Source organism: Miscanthus floridulus, chromosome 5, assembly GCF_019320115.1.
Source record: "Miscanthus floridulus cultivar M001 chromosome 5, ASM1932011v1, whole genome shotgun sequence".
In the NCBI taxonomy this organism is placed as follows: Eukaryota; Viridiplantae; Streptophyta; class Magnoliopsida; order Poales; family Poaceae; genus Miscanthus; species Miscanthus floridulus.
Window position 1 is genome coordinate 63025263 of NC_089584.1, and position 13794 is coordinate 63039056.

A 13794-nucleotide genomic window follows, 5' to 3' on the forward strand; every position below is an offset into this window, starting at 1 on the left:
TCTGAGATTCGAAGCAAGAACCAGAATAGGGGAACACGATTACATTTCATAGATCAGGGATTACATGAAAGATTACACGACTTCGAATACTAAACCACACGGGGATTTAGAGATACATGGTTAAGAGCAACCTGATACAATCGAGACTTAATCTAGAAGTCGAGATAGATGAGAACAATGGAGAAACGGCAGGAAGATAATTATTCAAATTATGGCGTAGGTCCAACAGATCCAGAAATAGGAGACTGAGAAGTCAAACATCATGAACCCTAAGACCAAACTAACCAAGGGAACTTGAACTTCTTCGATGAACCAGATCATTTCTTCTTCTCAGATTACACCATCACCTCAGACTGACGGACCTAGCTCCACAATGGCGACTGGATTTCATAGCTCTACTCCGAATGCGAGGGGAATAGGGATGTAGAAGAAGAGCAAGGACCAAGGGTATCTTATAGTGGCAAACGGAGGTGGGGCGCAACACACTGGAAGTGGAGACAGCATAGATGGGATACATAGACGAGTCATGCCGTGGGGATAAACTCGGCCATGGTGCGCTCCCTGTGCAAGCGAGCGGAGGGGAAACAAAGGAGAGGAGAGGGGGCCCGCTCCACGAGGCAGGCGTGTAGGTGGCCGTGTCCCCAAGAGAAGAAAAAGGAGAGAGGGAAGGGGAGGGGTCCAATATGGGGGACGAGGCATGGAAGTCAAGAGCCGACCGGATGCTAGGAAAAGGAAAAGTGCACAGTGCACAAGGATGGTGAGTGCAGCACAAGGCCACGGTCACGCGAGAACGGGGTGCAAAAAGGGCCCAACACAGACGGTGTCCGCAGGGCACACAGTGAAATAACCCGGCATGCGTAGCGCGGTCAACTAAACATAGAACTTGGGACATGACGTCCATTCAGACTTTTACAATCCTCCCAACTACCCATGGCTAAATTTTTTTCCTTACTACTCTTCTTTTTCTTTCCCTTCCTTGACCACATCTATCTTTCATGTAGACTAAGACCATATCATACGTTCTTCCTCCAAAACCACCTCCTCTTGTTCACTTTGAGGGAACACTATTTCATCAACCCATTGTGGATTTTCTGTTTGAACACCTGAATATTTTCAAGGAGAATATTTTATAGCAAAAATGGTACGGCGGTGTAACTTGGTAAAGTTACTTGGTCAACAACCTCGATACCAGTGCGTACCGAGCAGCGTCACCATGTGGTAGCTGTTCCATAGAGAGCCCTCGGTTTCATCGCGGCACCATAAGCTATTAACCAGGCAACTACTACCAACTTACACTCAATAAAGGTGGTGGGGTCATAGACCACAGAACAAGAGGGGTATTACAAGAGAAGATTCAAACAACAAGGGTTCCCTTCACAACAAGGGACAAGGAATTCAAATCCAACGGTAGATTTGATTTTGAAGAGATTCAAGTGTTCTGCTGGGACATTCACAATTAGTCGATATAGTGTCCTATATCATCCAATCATGACTGGTCTGCTAGCATCTAGATGGTAGCTCCTCTTGTAACCCTCTTAACATCATCCTTGAAAACTCTAAGCATGTCTCATGAACTTAAGGGTAGATGGAGGCAATAACACAGCGAAATAAATAAAATTCATATTCCGACGGTCTTATACGGGTACATCATACATGCATCCAGTCTCCCATTCTCAACATAGCATTCACCTTCCCTACTGGCAGATGCTCTCAACAACTATGGACGACAACAATGCAAGAGTACAATACCGGAGGACAGCGACGAAAAACACTAATACTATGGGTACAGGATCCCAAGGCAACTCATCTACTCTGGACTATGCATCTTCATTCCCCGCTCGGCGGATCCTTCCACCGCCCTAGCTATGGATCTGTCTCTTCTCTTGGCAATGGCTGAGTGAGAGGAATCAAGGGCTCCACTTCTGACACTTCCGAGGGTGGAGGTGCTAGCGGCGCTGCAATACCGGTTCTCCTTCTTTCTGGCGGGTGGACAGGGATTCCCTCCACGATCAAGGGGTCCTACTGTTCCACAACCAGCATCCTCCGCTTGGCCCTAGTGACAAGATAGGCCTCACCCAGCTGATGAACATGCCAATATTCAGCCTCCTTTAGAGCTTCCGACATGGTAGTCTCCCAACTCTCAGCGGCTGCCACACTGGCATGCGCTTTAGCGAGCTGCACCTAGAGAATCCTAGAGAAGATCTCGGCTTCCTCAGCACGCTGGAGGCATGTCCTTAGCTCAGAGGCTTGCTGGTCATACTGCTCATCCAGAGCAAGTAGGTACGTGGTCAAGTGCACCATGGTAGGACTATCTTCTTACGCATCCTGCCCTTATAAAGCCTCCATGCGAGCCCTCCATGCCCTTTGATTCTTGTCCAAAGGTGGAAAGAATCTCATGAGGGTACGAGCAATGGGCTCTTCATAGATCTGGCAGAGGTACCACAAGGCTTTGCGGGCCACAACCTACTAGGTGTCGATGAAGCAAAACCCAGTTGCGGTCACATTCTAGGCTTCAGTGAGGTCAGGGAACTCTTCACTCTTCTCAATGTAGATAGTAACCTCACACCGCTCGGTGCCATGCTTCTCATACTTATGGCCCTCATACTTAGGACAATCTTTGACTCTGAGCTTTTGCAGGGTGGCATGGAGGATTCTGGGAAAACCCTCAACGTTTAGACAGTAACTACTAACCCAGGCTCCTGCCATTCTTGGTGATGGTTTCAAGGAAGGCTGAGCAAAAAGCTTGCTCAAAGGAAAGGCTAGACTAGCTAAAGCGCGTCGAGTGGTGGTACCAATGGCTAAGCCAGGCCCTGCTTATAAAGGCGGAGCGTTTAGTGGTCCTAGCGCGGTCCACTAGGGTTCCTGCGTGGGATCAGTACGAATGAATCAACCAAATCCTTCGCGCGTTCGAGGCGAGCTATGTCTGAGGCCATTACTGACTTGTAAGACTACAGGGTAGGTGTCCGACAAGAGCACAGAAAAGAGTACGGGGAGACGTGGATCACGACCGGCGTGAACCACGGGCGAGCGCGGAGCACAAAGCCACAGTGTAGAAATAACTCCAGAACAGGAACGAGTCAGTCATGCAAAATACGACACACATGACACCTATGTATGGCGTATCTACAAGTAATACGACACTACAATGCACAAACAGGATATACATGAATTCACGTCCTATATGTCCTTTCACTGTTGCCAACATATAGGGCAACCGTTCTTAGATTTTTGGCACAATGTTCTCTCCCTGTAGCTAGTCGATACTATCGGACTATGCTTAGGGTTAGTGTACCTACAGAAAAATTGATTAAGTCTAACTAAGTCAGCAGAGTGCCAACTATCCTAGATACATAACCATAGTAATAGGACTACTTATATAACTTCGCATACAAATATCCTATTCTTTTCAAAAGAATTTGTTGTCAAATTTTATTTTAGAAAAGGTTTTCAAAGCTTTATTTCCTCATTTATCCTCTGATACCACCTATGGTAGAATCACCTAATCTAATGCATCCCAGGAGTATTTGTCTTCCATTAGACACTAAGCACTCAAGGGAGAACACCAAATTACACAGTTCCGTCGGGCACACCCCAAGGGAGAACCCAAAAATCCATATTTTTCTATCAGGATCACAAATGAGAGAATAAAGCTTACATCTTTCTTAACCATTTCTTACATCACTTTTAATACAACATCAGAGTATAATATTTATTGTTATAACAGCGGAATGTAATCATATTATCAGAGTTATGAACAATTTAAGTGAACAGCGGAATATAAACATGTGAACAGAATTACAGTGGAACTAAATAAATATATATTCATGACATAATGAAGCATTGATATATAAGCTATGACATCAGATTATAAAACTTCCATTTATAAAAACATTTAGTGAGAGTTATAAATAATAACTATGATTGCAGCGTAAAGGAATCCTCTCTGAGCCCACCAGGAGGAATCCGCACACAAGGGTCAGCTTTAGCATCCATCTGTCACCTACAACAGGAGGAAATAAAACCCTAAGTACTCAATTGTACTCAGCAAGACTTACTCGATAGGAGGAAAGAAAAGACTCTAAGGATATGTAAGGCTATCTAGCTTGTGGGTTTATTGCATCTACTGGAGCATTACTAAAAGTGCATCCTTATATTCGATTTTTATTAGCAGTGCATTAGTTTATTAACTAACCATTCTAGGTAAGCACCTGTGCTACTTTCAAGTAGGTGGTAAGCAATCAGATTTCCTTTTTCCATCTTTCATCTTCTAGTTCTTACTACGATGCTGGAGTTTAGACAAGTCATACCGGAACACCGACAATTCGTGAATCAATGCCCCCAGCTTGGTACCTCGAAAACACATGCCCCGCTTGTACCCCGGGCACAAGCAGGACTAACCCACTACCCTCCTATCATGGGGTCCAGGTCCCCGTCCAAACTGGGACTCCAAGCCCCCGTCCCTGAGTCCCGGACTTAGTGCGGTGCAAGGACCTCCTAACCCAAAAACCACCATGACAGTCGGTCCGGAAAGAGCCGGAACCCATGACAAGAGAGTAACAAGTCTTCCAAGCGCCCATACCCAAGTATGTGCTCGGGATAATAAGTCTGTGACTTACTTAGCATCCAATGCAACGGCCGGTCCTTAACCGACACAAATAAGGAAAATAGTGTAACCAAGCTATGCCCCATTGGCCGTAGGACACAACCTCTTACACCCACCAATACCCAAACCATATCCCTGCCCGGTCACCATTTTCCTTTCCACCATTTTATATTTTCTAGGTGATAATAACACAGTAATATATTTCCTATCTCTCATGAATGACAGGCAATCACTCGACTTCTACCGAAGTCCTGTAGCATAGCATTCTACATTATCCTATCATACTAGTAAGACTCATAGGATAAAGATATATATATATATATATATGCAAGTGGGTTTCATTCAACTCCTTAAAACTTAATGCACAAATATAATTTAGAGTGCAGAAAAGTAGGGGTTATGCATCGGGGCTTGCCTGGGTAAAATATAACCAAAAGTAAGTATCTGCATTTTCAGATCATCCACCATCAACTAAATAGAAAACCCATTGCATCATCTTCTAGAGAGAATACCATTACCCCATCTTTGGATTCCCATTCATCCTTCAATTGATCCGTTGATCCATCATCGTATCTATATGATATGCAATGCGATGCAATGCAAAGACATAATTATTCGACTGCAATCGTGACTCGTAAAAATGCGATTTATGCCTCTCAAGTGGACGAGCTAGTTCTAAAAACCACCGTACTTAGGCTACATATCCATGTTGTCGAATAAGACGTTATTTCTCAATAATTATTTTTGTTATATAAACCCAAGTTGTTTCTTTATTTCATTCTATCGATTTAATCTTTATTCAAAATGGGGCATCATTATCTATCTAGTAAACTAATTGTTCTGGAGCTACAGAAATTATAGTGAGCAGTTAATATTACTAGGAACCTACTGTAAAAATTTTAGATGCAACACTATTACCAATTTATCACAACAATTCCTACAATTTTATATTTTTATAATATTAAGTATGTTAAAATAATTAGAGCAACCTTAAAACATACCAAACATATGCGAACAAAATAAACTATTAGGTAGATCATAATTTTAGAAACTCAACAAAACTAGTTTCATAATTTTTGGACAACTACACAAATTTATATTGATTTTATAAGTTTGCTTCAGGATTAAATTAGAAAATACCTCAAAAATGAAAAAAGGTCAGCGGCAACTAAACTGGCCCAGCAACCCAGCACGGACGGGCGTGTGGCGGCCCAGAGCACAGCGAGCACACGCGGCCTAGCGCAGGCGGCACTAGTCCGGCCCAGGCGTGGCGGCACAAGGCCGGCCCAGCGCGCGGGTGAGCGGCCCAGGCGCGGCGGCCACAGGCCGCCCCAACGCACAGTGCGAGCGACCCAGGCAAGTCGGCCCAAGCGCGGCCTGCCCAAATCGGCCTGGCGGTTTTGCAAAACCGACCATGCGTTTCTATCTATTTAGTATTCTACTATTCATATGAGTCACGCACTTTGCACTAATAACCCTGTAGAACTTTTCTACCTCAATTCTTACCCTTCTCCCTCCCACGGCGAAATATAGGAACAGAGGAGCATCGACTCTGGCCGATTCCCACCGGTGGAACAGCGACCAGGTGGCACAGGAGCAGCGTCAGACCTGCCCATGCGCGCGGGCGGCGGCGATACAGCCAAAGGCAGCCCATGGCACCCTGGCCACGCACGCGCACGGCCAGGCAAGGGGCGACGGTGGGGCGCGGCAGGACGCAGAGTGGCGCAACACGGGGGTGCACCGGCGGTGACTAGATGGCCGGGAGGCGCACAGGCCACGAAAGGACCCGACCTGGCCGTGGCGTGGATCGAGGCGAGCAGGCACGGCGGCCACGCGCGGAGGACGGCGGGGTGTTGCGGTGGCGCGGCCACGATGGGGATGCGGCGCGGGATCCTAACGGCTATGCAGCGGTGGAGGAGCGATGGTGTCGTGCGCGAGAAAGTAGCGTGGGGAAGCTATGGACCGTCGTGAGACCATGGGACACGCGCGTGCTCGCGAGGGAGGGCCGGGTGGCGAACGGCGGGAGGCGCAGCGATGGCGGAGGTGGAGCGACGAAGGAGCAGGCGCTGGAGGGAATCACTGTGGAGCAACCGGTTCGGCGCGCCCGCGGGAACGCAGAGGAGGCGGGCAGAGCTGCGCGTGTCTCGAGGCAAGCGGCTACGGCGGCGAAGCCGTACTGGCGTGGATGACTGCGGATGGGCAGAGCGCGATGGGGAATGCCGTCACCGGCGGGCCTCCAGCCGCGGTGGGTTGTGGAGACGAAGCCCTGTGGTGACATCAGTAGCAGGGCGGCCCAGCGCGAACAGACCGGCTGGTGAGCAGGGGAAGAATAGGAGCTGGGGCGCCTCCAGAACGGAACCCGGGGGACGCAGGCGGGAGGCACGGCGTGGCAGCGCGTGACCCCGGTGCTTGCTCGGCAGAGAGAGGGGAGCGGACAGAGGCAAGGAAAAGTAGCGCAGTGGAGCTCACGCGTGCACGCACACGCGAATGCCAGGCGACAATGGGCACTGCCACGATGGGTATTCAGCTCGGCCGAGGCAGGCAAGGCTAGCGAAGGGCAGACAGAAGAGGCAGGCAAGACAAGCAATAGAGACAAGCAAGGCAGGCAATAGAGGCGAGGCATTGATGGTGCTGCAAGGTTATGCGATGACGTTGTCAGTTGGACGGTGGCGCTTAGCGGGGTGTGGTCACGACAGAGCCATGTGCTCCCATTGAAATTCAGACAAGACGCTAGAGAGGGAGAGAAAGATAATAGCGCAGGCAAACAGACATGCCGGGGTGTAGTGCCACGACGGGAGAGGGGTCGGTGCATAATTGCAAAGCATGGCGAGTACGTTGTACGCCGCGCCAGAAAAAGTAAATGAAGCTGCTGCGCTATCTCTCGTCTGTTACGTGCTTTCACACCAATCATGTTAAATTTATGAGGCGGCCAGACGGTAGCTGTCGCGGTTATGTTACCAACTTATCATAGGGACTAAAACGAGTCTATTCGTAAAAACATGTCACTAGACCAAGGTTTTTCAACTGAGCGTGCTTCTCAAAATAAACACGTGAGTATATATATGTATATATATATATATATATATATATATATATATATATATATATACCTATAGATATTTCTACTGGTTTACTAATTTAGACAATTAGCAATATCTAGGCACAAGGAGATTTTCAACAAAGCTCGAATTTAAATTAGATTCCAAAGCGATATATATGTCGTTCTATTTATTAATGGATTTTATTTTATTTATAAAAGTTGCTTTTCATGCTTAATCTAATAGAACAAACCGTTCGCTATCTATTGGCTAGAATTGTTGTTCGACATTCCTAAATATCTTTACGCACTGAGTAATGTAACTTGGGCATTTATTTGAGTCCAGAAAACTAAGTCACACATGATTCACTTATCACATCAAGTACGTTTTAAATAAAAATCCGAGAAACTCGTTTCAAAAAAATTTCTTAGGCCTAAATCTCGGTGCTAAACAAGCTCGTAACACCAGAGGTGTTACACATTAGTTCCTATTCTTCATACATCCTCCTAGCTAGTATGAAACAGAGCATTCCAAATCTAACATGTTGATGACCTACTTCAATACAACATAATACATGATTCTAAATCCAACAACCAGAACATAACAAAGAAAAAATATGTTCAACTTCCGCTGCAGGTTCTACATGCTGAGTTCCAATGCTTTCCTGTCACCTCCGCCATTCGAGTGGCCTTCGCTTCCTTCCTCCTCTTCGTCCTCTAAGTCCATTAGCCTGACTTAGATCATGCCTGACTTTTTCAAATCCTCAAGATACTATCGCTTCCATACATAGTAACCACAGAGTTTCAGATACTGCACAAATTTGTTTAAAAAAATTAAACCAAGAATTACAATAGTTATAGCCAAAGAAGTGACAAATAAGAAGCTCACCCCATTCCTCTAGCACTTGAAGTAGACACGGCCAAGGTTAAGGTTTTCTTTCATATACCATCGCTCAATCACTCTAGCAAGCTTGTAGCGGGGGCAAATCATCAATGGAAGGCCAGTCTCTTCACCAACAAGATCTGACAAGCGATCTGTTGTCTGGGAGCTGCTCTATCCATGCATCCTATTCAACGCGGTGCTACCGCGAGAGGATTGGATCCAATGGGACATGGCGCTGATAGAGCTGCACCGAGGGAAGGGGCCAGCAAGAGAGAGAGAGGGGGCGACTAGTTTGAAACACAACGGCTACTCCTGCCAATTTATAAAAGAGAGGGGGGAGCCAAGATCCTGGACCCAAGTTATAGGAGACAAAACTTTACCTTTTTTTGAGGAATTTAAGTAAAATGCAAACATAAGAAGGCACACCGTACATGTGACAACGTCTCTCTCCGGGCCTGATTGGTTTGTGGCCAAAATTTGCCATGACAAGGATTTAGCAATCCAAAATTAGGTAAAAAAATTTCCATGGATTTGGCAAGCCGAATGTGAGAGGCTAGCAAGTTTTGGTAGCAAACCAATCAATAACCAAAATCATGGCATGCCAATTCTTCGGTTTGGCAAATTTTTGAAGCCAACCAATCAGGCCTCCTCGCCGTAAGATTCTTGCAAGTTGAACAAAGTTTGACACATAATCTTTAGATCTCCTATTAGGCTTATTGTGAAAATAGTATAATTTAAGATCAATGTAATGATACTTATTACGCATCATAACCATCAATACTTCTCTATATATATTTAGTCAAAATTTAGAATCTTTGAGGGAAGGGGGACGCTCCTCCCATATAGACCTTGCGCGGTTGCCGAGAGTGAAGTGAATGCGTAGGAAAGTTGGACACAAGAAGTGTTAGAAGAAGAGCTTTTGACCACCATGACATGCTTGAGACTTAAAAGTCTGGTGTGGTTGTGAAGAGGACTCACAGCAGTCGAGGGGCAGTCAGGCAGACCGAAGAGTGAAGAGGAGTTGCTTCCCTATTAAGCAATTTCTCTTGGTAAGAGGAGCAGAGCCAGTCAGCTAGCTAGAGATGGCTATACAATGGGAGTGAGGCCAGATTTTGTATATACAGGGACGCCAGTGCTGGAACATTTTTCTAATGTGACCGTACGACGTTCATCATTACTAGTATTCCAGTAGTGAATATTTTAGATGATCGGAGCTTCTGTCATCCGGTGAAGTATACAGTGCACTCTAACCCCAGCAGCTCGACGGATTTGCAGGCAACCCGTACCTGTCAGATGGGTGCCAAGGTCAGCAGCTCTCTGGAATTCACTTTCTTCTTTCAAGTTTAACTCCAGTTACCTGTTCATTGATATTTAGTTTTCCTATACTCTTGTATTGTATGACGCTTGTAGATATCAATGAGTGCCAAAGTCCAGATCAGTATCCATGCCATGGAATCTGCAGCAACACGATGGGGGATTACAGTTGTTCTTGTGTATCCCACACACACAGCATAGATTATATGTTGTCAGCTCCGGTGGACTTAGGACCTGTGGGAGCGCAGGCTCGTGGTAGCGAGCCAGACCGGCTGTAAGTCAACTCTAAGATCGAGAACTCGGTGGTCACCACCGGTTCCAACAATTGGTATCGGAGCCCATGGTCAGAAAAGCTAAACCCGATAAAAAATCTCGAGTGTCATATCATGGCGGAGGCACCTCGATGTGTGACTAAGGGGGAGATTGTTGGGATTTAATCCCACATCATGTAGCGATGATTAGGAGCACAACATATAAGATGGGAGAACTCCCACCTATCAGGCTAGTCTTTTGGGTTGAGTAAAGACCATGGGCTTTATATGTTGTCAGCTTCGGTGGACCTGGAACCTGTGGGAACGCAGGCTCGTGGTAACGAGCCGGGCCGGCTACAAGCCAGCTCTAAGATCGAGAACTCGGTGGTCACCACCGGTTCTAACAATTGGTATCATGAGTCCATGTTCAAAAAAGCTAAACCCGATAGTCTTTTGGGTTGAGTAAAGCCCATAGGCTTTATAGGTTGTCAGCTCTGGTGGACCTGGGACCCGTGGAAGCACAGGCTCATAACGAGTTGGGCTGGCTACAAGCCAGCTCTAAGATCGAGAACTCGGTGGTCACTACCGGCTTCAACAATTGGTATCGTGAGCCCATGGTCAGAAAAGCTAAACCCGATAAAAAATCTCGAGCGTCACATCATGGCGGGGGCATCTTGATGTGTGACTAAGGAGGAGATTATTGGGGTTTAGTCCCACATCGTGTAGCGATGGTGGGGGAGCACAACATATAAGGTGGGAAACCCCCCTATCAGGCTAGTTTTTTTGGGTTGAGTAAAGCCCATGGACCTTATATGTTGTCAGCTCCGGTGGACCTGGAACCTGTGGGAGCGCAGGCTTGTGGTAGCGAGCCGGACCGGCTGCAAGCCAGCTCCAAGATCGAGAACTCGGTGGTCACCACCTATTCCAACAACAAATTGGTTGAAATAGCATGGTTTTTGGAAAATTCCTAGAACGGCATAGCTTACTATCTTAACCTTACAGCAACACAACTAAATCTAGCAATCTTTACCTCTGTAATAAAATTGAGTACAAAAGATGGCACAAGTGAGATCCACCTGAGAAAACTTAGTCAACAAATAATGAAATCAATGGATTATTTCATATGATTTATATTGTTTTTCTAGTTTTTCCCCCACAACTTGAAGTTTCATTCTTATTAATTTTAAATTTTGAATAGGTTTTAAATTGTGGGAACATCATAGAGTGATCCTGAGGGTTTTAATAGCCAAAACTTGGGGAACAAAGCAGAGAAGATGCATACTTATAAATTTGTACCATGTGACACGTATAAACAAACAAAATCGATTATGCTCACTCAAAAGAATTTCATATTTGGACAAATGTTTGAAGACTTTCCAGTTCCTATTGAAAAAAAGAATCCCTAAGGAATGAATGTAAGTGGCACGAGCTTTGTCTTTCAATTAAGATGAACTTCTACAATATATCGTTATAGGATGCGGCCTAAAAAAACAGCCCCAATACTCAAGGCACTCTAGGAGCAACCTATCGGCACTACAACACCATGGGCCAAACACAAACATGAAAACTAGAAATTAATTAGGATACAAATCCAGAAGCCCTCTTGTGTTGGTCAATGTCATCCTTCACCCTCCGGGCCACTTGCTCGTTCGTTTGAAAGCTGTTTTCGAATATACGTCGGTTTCGCTCTTTTCATAGGTTCCACATGATATAAATGGCCATACCATTGAACTTGTGCCGCTGTGCTTTTGAGAATCCTCTCGCTGTTTCCTCCCACCAAGAAATGATGGTTATGCATGTATACCCTAAGGAATGAAATGACACTAATATCAGCTATCTTTTATCCCCCTAAGGAATGGGTATTTTTCCTCACAAAAAGTATTGTTTTCATAACTGAAACTGAAAGGAAGGAAAAGTCTTCTTAGATAATCAAGAGTTTAGGTACACCAAAGGACCTGTTACCCTATACATTTCAAATAGCTGAAATAATGTTATTTCTTCACAGGTATTTCATCATGTGCTATACTTCTGCTTATCTGCATGTTTGGCCTTCTAATTAAATATCAGAAGAGAAAACTGACAAGAGAAAAGGAGATTCTTCCAACAAAATGGGGGTCTGCTATTATATGAGAAAATCAGGTCAAAGCAAATTGATACAGTGAGAATATTCACAACAGAAGAACTAGAGCAGGCAACAAACAATTTTGACTCAAGCAGAGAAATAGGGAGAGGCGGCTATGGCACTGTATACAAGGGAATTCTGAAGGACAACAGAGTAGTAGCCATAAAGCGATCAAAGATCATGAACATGGTTCGAAAAGATGAATTTGTGCAAGAGATGATTATACTTTCACAGATCAACCACAGGAATGTAGTAAGGCTTCTGGGTTGCTGCTTAGAAGTGGAAGTTCCTATGCTGGTCTATGAATTCATCCCAAATGGCACTCTATTCGATCTAATACATGGCACACATGAAAAGCCATCCATTTCACTGGATACTCATCTCAGGATTGGCCAGGAATCTGCAGAAGCACTAGCATATCTACACTCATCAGCATACCCTCCCATAGTACATGGAGATGTAAAAATCACCAAACATTCTCCTTTGTGACAACTACACAGCAAAAGTTACTGATTTTGGAGCATCAAGAATGCTTCCGAAGGATGAAATACAATTTATGACAATGGTCCAGGGAACTCTTGGTTATCTAGACCCTGAATACTTACAAGAGCGTAGGCTAACAGAGAAAAGTGATGTTTATAGTTTTGGAGTTGTGCTTCTGGAGCTAATTACGGGGAACACAGCAATTTACTCTGACAGTACTGAAGAAAAGAAAAGCCTTGCATCATCCTTCCTTCTGGCACTAGGCTTCAATCCATCTTGGACAGGAATACAATGGGTGCCGGAATGGAGTTGCTACAAGAAGTTGCTCAACTCGCAAAACGTTGCTTGAGTATGGAAGGGGAAGAAAGGTCATTCATGACAGAGGTGGCTGAAAAGTTGAGATCTATTCGAAGCACCTGGCGAGAACAATTGATTGAACATGCTAATGAAGAAAGTGGATGTTTGCTTGTAAACTCATCATGCTATGGCCTTTGGAGCACTGGACAGCATAGAAGTTTAATAACATTAGATTTGGATAATGGTCGATAACAAATATGAATGTAAAAGAAAATAGATCACAAAGCATACATATTCTGTTATAATGTGTAATTTGCTTATGGAAAATATTTTTTTTCTCGAACAGCTTATGGAAAAGATCCTGAAATTAATTTCCAAGTTTTTATTGATTTCAATGTACCCCATTGTGTGAATATATTTAGCAACAAAACATTGCTACTTATTCTATTTAATCAATACCTCATATCAATTTTACTATAAATAATTCTATGATAAAAGTAGCTCTATGTGAGGACTTAAAGCACACAAAACAAGGACTGAAACAACCTAGAGCTTTTAGCAGTAACAATACGTAATATGAAGTTCACTGCACCATGTGTTTGGTGACTGCACGATGATCGATGATAATAAGCAAGAAAATATGGGGGAAGTGACAAGAGACTCCCATGGTAATTAGAAAACTCCAAACGTGTTACATGCAACAGGAACTTCGATATAATTAAAGAGGAAAGAAAGATGGATGTACTGCTTCACAATACATGTGTCACATAGAGAATAATAGATGCAATATGCTTTTAGGTTTGC

General features: G+C 44.7%; 1 pseudogene; it reads left to right on the plus strand.

Annotated features, from left to right (window-relative positions):
* Positions 1 to 6812: 6812 nt before the first annotated feature.
* On the plus strand, positions 6813 to 13242 carry LOC136454700 (wall-associated receptor kinase 3-like; annotated as a pseudogene).
* Positions 13243 to 13794: the final 552 nt, after the last annotated feature.